Consider the following 12,673-nt stretch of genomic DNA (forward strand, 5'->3'; position numbering starts at 1 on the left):
AAGATTGGTTGTTTGACCGATCTTAAAAGAGATGATCTTAAAAGTTGGACGTTTTAAGATCGATCGTCAATAGCCGATCTTAAAAGTCAACTTTTAAGATCGGCCACTCCAATAGCCGATCTTAAAAGTCCAACTTTTAAGATCAGTCACGATAATAGCCGATCTTAAAATTTAAAACTTTTAAGATCGGTCATGCCAGTAACCGATCTTAAAAGCTGGACTTTTAAGATCGGTCATGCTAGTAGCCGATCTTAAAAGCTGGACTTTTAAGATCGGTCATGCTAATAGCCGATCTTAAAAGTTGTGAATTTTTTTAAAATGATTAGTTTATTTTGAGAAGATTTCTGAACAAAACCTGCAAATTAATACCAGGAAAATGATATATTTTCAATGGTCCAGATTACATACAAAATACAAGAGAACTTTTTGGAAACATATTCAATACAACAATGTATACATAATAAGTATTTCATAAAGAATAAGTCCTAACTAGTTAGTGTTTCAAGGAAAAATGTAGCCCATTGCTCCCTAATGATGTTGATGTCTTCTGATGACAATGGTGATCGATCTATAAATATCTATAAAGAAAAATTAGAACAATTAGAAGTATTCATAAAACATGACAAAATGAAAATTTAAAATAAAAACTTTCAAAACTGTAAAACTTACTTCAGTCCACCCAGATACTATTTGTGAATTAACAATAGTATGCATTGCCTTCATTACATAATATCCGCACTCATAATTTCCTATTTGTTTATGAGACTACAAAAATAGTATAATAATTAATTTTAATAATAATGATAATTCAAAACAAAATACCTTAGAAAAATATCATTATTAGAATAAAATTACTTACTTTAACAAATAACCACTGCATTTTCTTTTTCGACTTTGAACCCCTAAGTATATGATATCCTTCCATGGTCCTATAAAACAAATGATTAAATAAAGTTAATCATTTGTATTGAATCTCAAACGAGAAACTAAGGTTCACTCAATGCGTGCATAAATTTAATATCATATTAATTTATAAAACAACCAAAATGGATTAAAGCTTAATAACTATAGTAGAATGGTATAGTATACTAACAATTAATAAAGAGGACTTCAAGGACATATTTGAACGAGACAGTCACTCCTTCCTTGTATGATTTATGAGCATTTGCTACCACAAGTCAAAAAAAGAGCACACAAAAATATATTTCACATTAGAAACAAACTTATATATCCCATGAAATCAATCACTGGTAATGCAAGTATATTATTTAAATATGTTTAGAACTATAAATCTGTTGTAAATACATGTATTGATACAATATAAGCATTTTTAAGTGAACTGCTTCATTAAAATATTCATACAGTGAGAGAAGTTGATTTTTAAACTAAAACAAACCAGTTCTTAATCTGTAATATCATACTATATTCTTACACACGCTATATTATAAGAATATTTTCATCTGGTGTAAAAAAATATTTTTTCATCTAAATTATTTATTTCAACAGTCTAAACTATGCTTACCCAATACAATATCTATTGTGTACTTTAAATATATTTTTACCTATTAAATTCGAAGTAAATTTATTTTTAATCTTTTATATTTAAATTTTATTTTTTACAGTTTTTATAATTTTAAAAAATTTATTTAAAATTTTCAGATCATTACTAATAGACATAATTGCATCAATTGTAGAATATTGACCAAGTTTTCTTTTTAACTATGATATAATTATGAAGTATTTATTATTATAAATAATAATTAATCTTTGTTGTGAATGAATAAAAGATGAGTATTTCTTTTTTAATATAATTTATTTTATATTCAAAATTAGAATTTGAACTCTAAATAATTTAATTAAAAAAATATAATTCACTTTTACTTGTCTTAAATAGTGTTAGTAATACTCACCAAATTTAATATAATGTTTTCAGGCATAAGAATATTCGTAGAGGGAGATTTATAAGTTACGAAATTTGAAAAGAAGGAACAAAAAATACTTCCGATGGAAACTTTGAAATTGGATAGTTCAAATGGTATCCTGAAACGAGAAACGAAATTCTTTACTAGGCAACGCATGTGATTTGTGCAGCTTTTGCCCAAAAAAACACCACCCAACAATCATTAGAAACAAACTTGAATGGTAGAAACTCAGGTTATATTATTTAGCATGTGTCTACATTTGTTAAGTAAATTGAATATTTATAATGAACATAAAAAATGTACCTACTCAACAAAAAGCTCTCGTAATTTAATCAAACAATGAACATTTGCTAAATGACAATGGCAACAACACCAAACACCAACATTCTAAAACAATGGCAAGAGGCAATGAATTCCTCGAAATCAAACATCTAGCAATCAATGCTGCCACTCAACCATAGTTAATACACTTGATTAGCAGAGGAGGTATTTGGCAATGCAAAACTGCATGCGGAAAACAAGTGACAAATGCATAGATCTAGTAAGAAGCAAAACGATGCAACCATTGGTTTAATGGACTTGTTGGATAATTACAATAAAAAAAGACCAATTATCCATCCATGATAATAATTTATTTAATGTAGTCATTTACCATTTGTTTTTCCTCTTTGCCCTTCTCGTTATTAACATAGCAAATTATTACAATATAGAGGCAGTGGTAAAAGATTTCCTTATCAATATTTTTCTGAACCAGCTAATTAAAAAAATTTTGGGCGTTTGACAATAGCAAAACCTTAAAGTTGGATGAGCTAAAGTCAAACATGATGTAGGCGTTGCATTATGCTCCAGAGGTAGAAAAAGAATTTGGTTCTTCACAAAAATCATTGATTACCTGATTCAATGCGTTTCCAATCTCACAAAAATCTGACGCGCTTAAGCATTTCCCGCAAAATCCTCCTTCACCACACCAAGGACCTCAAACTCAACTAATCCAAGTCAAAATTAGTGAAATGGCAAAACTAATTTTCGTTGTGCCTAGAAGTGAAGGGTTTAGAGTACCTTGCGTGAAGTGGAAGAGCAAAGGGGAAGTTGCGAACAAGAAAGGCAATGTGGTAGCAGCAAATATACATTTAGGGCAGAGTATGGCAATGTAGTAGCAGCAACATTTTATTTTTACGAACGAGAGCAGAGGGGAAGTTACGTGAAGGATTATTCTACGAGATATGAACGAGAAGTTCCCTCTATTGTGTCATTCACTTTTTTATTTTTATTTTTTACTTTTAATGCCATATCAACAACATTGATATTAAATCTATAATACTGATTCGATGAAAAATGTTATTTAATATATATTATTTTATTTGGACTTAGTTTTTTTTTTTTTAGAAGTACTATTAAATATTTCCTTTATTATGAGTTCTCCTTAAAATTTAGAATGAACTTTTAAGATCGGTCATTTAAAAAGCCAATCTTAAAAGTACTTTTAAGATCGGCTAAAATATGACCGATTTAAAAAATTATAACTTTATTTACAAAAATGTCATCGTGTCACTTTTAAGATCGGCTAAAATATGACCGATCTTAAAAGTTGTAACTTTATTTACAAAAATGTCATTGTGTCACTTTTAAGATCGGCTAAAGTATGACCGATCTTAAAAGTTGTAACTTTATTTACAAAAATGTCACTGTGTCACTTTTAAGATCGGCTAAAATATTACCGATCTTAAAAGTTATAACTTTATTTACAAAAATGTCACTGTCTCACTTTTAAGATCGGCTAAAATATGACCGATCTTAAAAGTTGTAACTTTATTTAAAAAAATGCCACTATGTCACTTTTAAGATCGGCTAAAATATGAACGATCTTAAAAAATTATAACTTTATTTACAAAAATGTCATCGTGTCACTTTTAAGATCGGCTAAAATATGACCGATCTTAAAAGTTGTAACTTTATTTACAAAAATGTCATTGTGTCACTTTTAAGATCGGCTAAAGTATGACCGATCTTAAAAGTTGTAACTTTATTTACAAAAATGTCACTGTGTCACTTTTAAGATCGGCTAAAATATTACCGATCTTAAAAGTTATAACTTTATTTACAAAAATGCCACTGTGTCACTTTTAAGATCGGCTAAAATATGACCGATCTTAAAAGTTGTAACTTTATTTACAAAAATGCCACTATGTCACTTTTAAGATCGGCTAAAATATGATCGATCTTAAAAGTTGGTAACTTTATTTACAAAAATGCCATCGTGTCACTTTTAAGATCGGTTAAAATGTGATCGATCTTAAAAGTTATAACTTTATTTACAAAAATGTCATCGTGTCACTTTTAAGATCGGTTAAAATGTGACCGATCTTAAAAGTTGTAATCTTATTTACAAAATTGCCACCACATTACTTTTAAGATTGGTTCTCTAATAACCGATCTTAAAACCCCGATCTTAAAACTAATTTTTGTATTAGTGCCTCTACCCCACATTCATAATTACACAATAAATAGGAAAAATTAAAATCTTTCATAAATAAAACCAGAATCTCAAATATATTACGTGGAGGATTCACATTCATAAACTCATAAACAATATCTCCAATGCAACAATTACAAAGGAAAGAAATTGAGGATTTAAAAACAGTTCAATGAAACTAACATCCTAAACTAGTCCTAACTATGCCCCAATGTCACATATCCTATCAGAGCACGCCCAATTGAGGCCTAAGCTTCATTACCAACATCCTCATGTTGATGGTTATCTACAACACAATAGAAGACACACATAGAACAAACAAGAGAGTGAGAAACATCTCACTCAGGTTAAGGTGTAAAAATAATGGTCAGGAAGCACACACACAAATCATAACAAAGCACAACACAAAGCACACATTAATCAATCACAACTCAAGTCATACATACATTAGTAGCACATACATAGTCACTCATTATGCAATGATGCCATGGACTCAACTTACAAATGCATGCATGTGACGCCAGTCATATATCACATATCACTAGTGTGCTGCCTAAACAACACACCTAAGGTACGTAGTCTAGGAGTACATGTAGGTGTAGACACCCAATTTCGTCTAGGGGCATACAAACAAGGACATGGACCTCTGTTATGAAGGGAAGGAGCTCCCGAAGCATGCCAACAAGAAGACAGGACCTTAAAGGGCCCAAAAGCACAAGTTGAGTTTTTCATTGGCCCGGAACGGACCGTTCCAAAATCGGTCCAGAATGGGCCGTTCTAGATTTGGAACGGGCCGTTCCAAGTCTTTTAAAGGGGCCAAAAAACCCAAATCGGAACGGACCGTTCCAACATCGGAACGGACCGTTCCAAACTCATCCAAAAAGGGTTAAAAGGTTAACTGGAACGGGGCTGGAACGGGCCGTTCCTAAATCTGGAACGGGCCGTTCCAAGGCCGTTCCAGACCAAATCATGTGGGCTTAATTTGGCCCCCAGAACGGGTCGTTCTGAAATCAGAACGGGCCGTTCTGGTTCCCCGAAACGGGCTGTTCTGGTTTCAGAACGGGCCGTTCCAAGGTCCAAATTAACCCACAACGGCCATATCCAGAATGGCCGTTCCGATTTTGGAACGGGACGTTCTGGACCCCCTTCCTGAAGTCTATAAATAGACAGTTGGGGCTCATTTCTTCGGACTCCGAAATTTCGTCCAGACTTCATATAGCTCGAAATTTCTCTCTTTTTCTCTCTTCCCCTCTCTTTTTGTATTTCTTGAGATTTTTGTGAGGCAGTGTAGTGTGAAGGGTTGCCAAAAAGCACCCAAATCTCCATTTTTGAAGATTAATAGAGCTCGTTCAAGAGGTATTCAAATCAATTTTCTTTTCTCTATTTTATTTCTTACATTTGATAAATATTGTTTATAATAAGAGAAATCATATAGATATTTTAGAGTCAATTGTTAATTTAAATTTTAAATCATGTAAATAATCATCAATAAAAGGGGATATAATATTTAATTTATTATTTCTTATCGCATTAACTTCATCATAGGGTACCGATTTAGGGCGTTGTAAGGGTGCTTAATACCTTCCTTACACGTAACCGACCCCCGAACCCAATTCTGGTTATTAAGGCCATTATTGGATCTTTTAAAAATCTTTTCTTTATCCAATGTTTTGAGTAAAACATTGGTGGCGACTCCATAGAACCTATTTTCAAAACCATTGATTAAGGATTAGTCTGGTGTCCTGGCATTCCTTAATGGATGAGATCTTTAAAAGGATGTTTAAACCATTAGTCGCAAGATTAGAAATTTTTGGGTTGCGACAGTAGGGAGCTACCCATACATTCTCAACTAGAAGGGTGTACTGCTAGGGTTTAGTCGGGATAGTGAAGCTGCGCAAGTTACGTCTTGTGCTCACAAATGGGCGGAATCGAGACATCCAAACCGCACTATCCCCTAGGACACCCCCAAGTTGTTACACAAGGAGGGCCTTCCCTAACGCTGTACTCCATATCGTACTCGTCACATAGATGCGCATGATACATGTCACACACATTCACACTTTATGGACTCATCACTTTACTTATCATATCACATCAGATCTCATGTCACTTGTTCACATTTCAAATTTCTCATACTCATAGTCACAAGGTCACATATAAGAGATTCCCATCCTAATCATGCTCATAGGAAACATGTCACTTGCATTAACACAATAATAAGGTAGTTCTCACACCATTAGCACTTTCAAACATGGCTTAAAACCTCTGAAGCACGGATACGTGAAATCTTATCCCGTATCCGTATCGGATACGTATCCGATACGGATACATTTTGATACGTGAAGGATACGTATCTCATCCGTATCCACAATGATTTTATTAAAAAAATAAAAAAGGAAAAAATATTTTCCAGATTTGTTCCAGTACGAAAATATTATTCAAAAATCAAGCATAAAATAGCAAGAAAACACAAATTTGAGAGGGAGATACTTTGCATTCCAAAGCCAGATAGGATTTGTTGTTGCGCTTAGGCACGATCGAACTTAGAAAACAACCGCACACCATTGACCCAGGTAAAGCATATAATTTCCTTTTCTCCATTATTCTTTCGGTCATGTGCAGTGAGATGGAAACCTAAAGAGGATGCACAGTGAGTGCGGCACCTTGCACCCATATCTCCCTCAAGTCTCCGACTCTCTGGTCTCGACTTTTGGGGTAAACCGGAGACTATTTTGGCTTTACGCTTTTCTCTTTTTCTCCTTTTCAGTTTTCTCCTATTTTGACTTTATGCTTTGATTGCTTTCTGATGTTGCGTGGCATGCAAATATATTTCACTTTTGAGTTTTGAATGACAAGTGTGTTGTGCGGTCAGTGACATATGCTTTCTGATGAAATTATAATATAAAAATATAATATTAAAATAAGTTAAATACTTAAATACTAATTAAAAGGTGCATATAATATTAAAAAAATTAAAATGTAAGCAAAATACTTTTGAGTCTATTGCCATTTCACTTTTTTTTCTTTTTTATATTTCACTGTGTTGTTTGTACCTTTATTTAATTTTATAATTTATTTAAAAATATAAAAGGTGTTAGCATAAAATTATTAATTTTATGAATATTAAAAAAATGGATAATTATTTTAGTAATTATACACGTTTAGGACAATTACTCACCATTTTTTTATATTTAATTTTATAATTTATTTAAAAAGTTTTTAATTTTATGTAAAACTTTAAATTAATAATAATTATAATTGTTTTAATTCTTTTTTAGCATCTCTAAAATGTATAAAAAATTGTAACAAATTTTTAATTTCTAGTTTTTAAACTAACAAAATTTCAATCTCACATACATGTTTTTTTTTTTAATTTTAATTATCTTTCTTAATTTTAATTTTTTAATATATACTAATTTAGATGAAATTATAATATTAAAATAAGTTAAATACTTAAATACTCAATATTTATATAATTTCTTTATATTAATATAAAATTATAAATAATTTTTTTTGATAATATTTAATTTATTATTTTAATATTTTCAAGTTATAGTGTCTTTTGTTTAATATTTTATAATTTATATTTTTGTGATTCATATTTCAGAGTGATTAAAATTTTTAAGTTGTGTAATTTATTTAACAATTAACAATTTAACATAAATATACTTTTTTTTTGAAGAAGCATAAAAATTATTTATTTATGATGTCAACAGCAAATGCTTCTGGTTCTGATTCTAATAACAATTCTAAAATTCTAAGTAAGTTCGTTTCTGCCGATGTTGTACAAGATGATCATGCTCCTCTTTGGTGTTATGTTAGCATATTAAATAAAAGTTCAGAAGGGGGAGGAAATAAGAGTTGGTCTTGTAATTTTTGTCAAAAGGTTTATAAAAGTTCTTATTCGAGAGTTAAAGCTCATTTGTTGAGGATTTATGGAACTGGAATTTCTGTGTGTGCAAGTGTAAATGATCAATATTTGGTTGAATTGAAATCAATTGTTGAATTGGCTGAAAATAATGTGAAACCTAAGCATGTCCCATTACCTACACAGAAAATGCATCAGAATTCTTTATTGAAAAAGAGAAAAGTTGGTCCTTTGGAGAAAACATTTAATTTAGAAAATAGAGATAATCTCAAAGCTCTCATTGCTAGAATGTTTTATTCTTCTAGATTGCCCTTCAACCTTGCCAAAAATCCCTATTATGTGAATTCTTATTCATTTGCTACAAATCACATGCTTAATGGTTTTCTCCCTCCTGGATACAATGCCTTGAGGATAACTCTCTTACAACAAGAGAAGCACAAGTTGAGAGGTTACTTAAACCTATTAAATCGACTTGGAATGCAAAAGGTGTTAGCATAGTATCTGATGGATGGACAGATGTCCAAAGAAGACCTTTAATTAATTTTATGGCTACAAGTGAAGGGGTCCAATATTTTTAAAAGCAATTAATGCTTCTAATGAGATTAAAAACAAACATTATATGGCTGATAAGATGATAGAAGTTATAAAAGAAGTAGGAGAACAAAATGTTGTTCAAATTATAACAGATAATGCTCCTGTATGCAAAGGTGCTGGAATGATTGTTGAAATTTCTTTTCCTAAAATTTTTTGGACTCCTTGTGTTGTTCACACATTGAACCTTGCATTGAAGAATATATGTGCTGCCAAAAATACTGAAAGGAATGAGGTAGCTTATGCTGAATGTAATTGGATTACTCAAGTTGTTGATGATGTTTCTTTTGTTAGGAACTTTATCATGAATCACTCAATGAGATTGGCAATTTTTAATCACTTTTCACCTCTAAAATTGCTTGCTATAGCTGAAACACGCTTTGCATCTATTCTGATGTTAAAGAGATTTAAACTTTTGAAAGGTGCTTTACAATCGATGGTTATTAGTGAAGAATGGAACTCTTATAGAGAAGATGATGTGGGTAAGGCCCAAGCTGCAAAAGAATTTATTTTGAATGATGTGTGGTGGGACAAAATTACATATATTCTTAATTTCACCGAGCCTATTTATAGTATGCTTAGGGCTTGTGACACAAATAGTCCTACACTTTATTTGGTCTATGAGATGTGGGATAGTATGATAGAAAAAGTAAAGACGTCTATATATAGATATGAAGGAAAAGTGTTAAATGATACATCAACATTTTATGAAGTTGCTTATTCTATATTAATTGATAGGTGGACTAAGAGATTGCATCCCTCTCCATTGCATGGCTCACTCTTTGAATCCTAGGTAAAATTAGCCTATTAAATATTTATTTTTTTTTCATTATTTATTTATAAATAATTTGATAGTTACTAAATTTTTTTATTTATTAACTTTTTATTTATTCACAGGTACTACAGTGATGAATGGCTTCAAGAGGCTCCAAATAGAATTTCCCCACATGAGGATGAAGAAATTTCTATGGAAAGAAATAAATGTTTAAAATAGCTTTTCACAACAATTGAAGAAAGAAGAAAGGTTTCTCTTGAATATGCTGATTTTTCATCAAAAGATCATAATTTTGCTTCTTTTGACTCAATTGAAGATAGATGGACATTAGATGCTAAATCCTGGTGGGTAATGCATGGTTCTTCTGCCCCTCTCCTTCAAAAGCTTTTTTTAAAGCTTCTTCTACAACCTAGTTCTTCATCTTGTTGCGAAAGGAATTGGAGTACTTATTCCTTCATTCGCTCCCTGAAAAGAAATAAGTTGAACCTTAAAAGAGCAGAAGACTTGGTTTATGTACATACTAATTTGTGACTCTTGTCTAGGAAAAGTGAAGAATATATGCAAGGGAGTACTAGAATGTGGGACATTGGTGGAGATGCATGGGGTAGCTTTGATGGTGTTGAAAATCTTGAAGTGGCGTCATTATCTCTTGATGAACCAGAAATGGAAGCTGTCTTATTTATAGATGATGGTCAAGGAGGGGATGAAATTAATACTATTCCTATTTCAAGACAATGAAAAATGATTTATAATTTTTTTTAGTAATATTTAAAATTTAAAAAGTAAGAAATGTATTCTTAATTTTAATTTTTGAATGATATTTATTTGCAATTACTATTTTATATATATTAATTTAATTTTTTTTAATACGTATCCTAAACGTATCGTATCCTATATTTTCAAAATTTGACGTATCGCCGTATCGTATCCGATACGCGTATCGTATCCGTGCATCATAGCTTAAAACTTATTTGTTTTTGAAATTCAACACATATTCACACTCAGCAAACATCAAGGGACATAACAAAAAACTTTAAAATCAAAACAGAAAACATTCATATTTTGCCTGTTTCTCATAGGGTTTCTCGTAGGAACCCATAGAGCACTCTAATCCCTATCAAAACATATTCAAATTCAAAATTAAATATACATTTATGCTCAGTAATCATCAAGGAACATAACAGAAAACTCAGAAGGAAAAACAAAAAATATTCAAAATTTGTCTGTTTCTCATAGGGTTTCCCGTAGGAATTCATAAAGCACTCTAATTCATATCAAAACATATCTATTTTTGAAATTGAACATATACTCAGACTCAAAAATACAGAAGGAACGCAACAGAATAGTCAGAAAAAAAAAATAGAAAACCTTCATAAAGTGCCTGTTCCTATCAGGCAAGGGATTGGGGGCCAATCCTGTTGGGATAAAATTTCTTAAGTCAAATAGAAATTTTCCATTAATCAATATTAAGAACCGTTGTCTCAGATTACAGAGTTAATGTTAATAATACGTACCTGTATCCATTGACGTTGATCAAAAGGTTACAATGGAATAGTCTTTTGGTGCAATGATCTTCCTCAGCCAAATCACTGGATTCCTTGATGGGACTTGATGTTACTCTTTTGATGGGGAGACAGAGAGACGTGTGTTTCTGATTTAGCATATTGGGGACCATGACCATCTTTATGATTTTAAACCTATTAGGATTCTCATTAACCTCTAACGGGCCAAATCTGCTTTCCACTTATTTAGGCCCATATCAGTTTTTTTCTGTTGGCAGTCTAAAGACTCACTAAAATTAGATCACTTTTATTGAGCCCAACTAAATGTAAATAACTAATATAAATACTACAAATAATATATGTAGCCCACAATAATTATTAGAAATAAAATTTCTAACAAATCCTACTACCCAAAAATTATTTCCACACCCCCGAGTGAGGTTTCTCGCTTTCTTGCTCCCCCTTACCTGGATGAGCAGAAGATGAAGTATGTGCGGTTCCCCGGTGATCTCCTCCTCCTGGTTCTCTTGAGTCTTCAGAGCGCGTAGAAAATAAATGAGAGACTAGTCACACTACTAGAAATACTCTTATTACATGCAAAACATTTGTTTCCATGCCCCCAACATGTGATACATAATCTTTTAAATTCTAAGATTGTAGATTATAAGCCTAACACTCAACCATACAAACCAACTCGTAAGGTAAGTGTTGCCCCAACTTATATACTCTTTAATTATTTTATTTTCAATCGATGTGGGACTCGAAGTTTTTTTTAAAATATTAAACTTATAAATTTAAAATTTTCTTTTATTTTTCTTGTGGATTAAAATTTTAGGAAAATTCGCAAGAAAAGTTACCTGCAAATTTTTTTAACCATTTAGTAAACATTACTTGCGAATTTATTTTTGCTAAAAATAAAATAAAATTCTTACAATATTTTCTGCAAATTTTTACCATGGAAAAAAATTTCTATGATTATTAAAATTGTAGCAAAACTTGTAAGAAATATCTATAAATTATTTTTCGCAAATAAATTCGCAAAAAATTTCTGCGAATATTTTTTTGCAGGAAAATGACACTTTTCTAGTAGTATTAGGAGAAATAAGAAGCGTGAAAAGAAACTCCCGACAAGTCCTTTCTTAAAAATAATAAAAATAAATAATAATAATACTATTTAGCAAAAGATCACTACGTCCCTTCGTCCCTTCTCATAAAATAATTAAACATATTTCCTCTTTTTAATAAATAATATAAACATAATTCTTGATAAAAGCATATTTTTTCATAAAAATAGTCTTATAGCAAATAATCCAAATATTAATTAAAAATCATTTTATAATAAAATAGAGTTTGCATAAAATAGATAAATAATATAAAATATATTTCTGCCTTCTAGTAAAATAACATACGTTTATATAAAAATAGAACTCATATGTACTAACTAAATAATATTAAAAATCCTTCTAACAAACACATTAAAATATTAAAATAAATACAAACATATTATTAATAGAATACATTTCATAAAAGTTACCTATATAT

At 30.9% G+C, this 12,673-nt stretch overlaps 1 long non-coding RNA gene across 1 annotated transcript; it reads right to left on the bottom strand.

Moving 5' to 3' along the window:
* Positions 1 to 229: 229 nt before the first annotated feature.
* On the bottom strand, positions 230 to 1,434 carry LOC145952210 (uncharacterized). Its single transcript, XR_014429885.1, has 3 exons — positions 860 to 1,434; positions 670 to 765; positions 230 to 578 (listed from the first exon to the last, which is right to left on the bottom strand). It is a non-coding gene; the product is annotated as an uncharacterized LOC145952210 (long non-coding RNA).
* Between the last annotated feature and the right edge of the window lie 11,239 nt (positions 1,435 to 12,673).

Source organism: Cajanus cajan, chromosome 9 (genome assembly GCF_000230855.2).
Source record: "Cajanus cajan strain Asha chromosome 9, NIPB_CcT2T_4, whole genome shotgun sequence".
Taxonomy (NCBI): domain Eukaryota; kingdom Viridiplantae; phylum Streptophyta; class Magnoliopsida; order Fabales; family Fabaceae; genus Cajanus; species Cajanus cajan.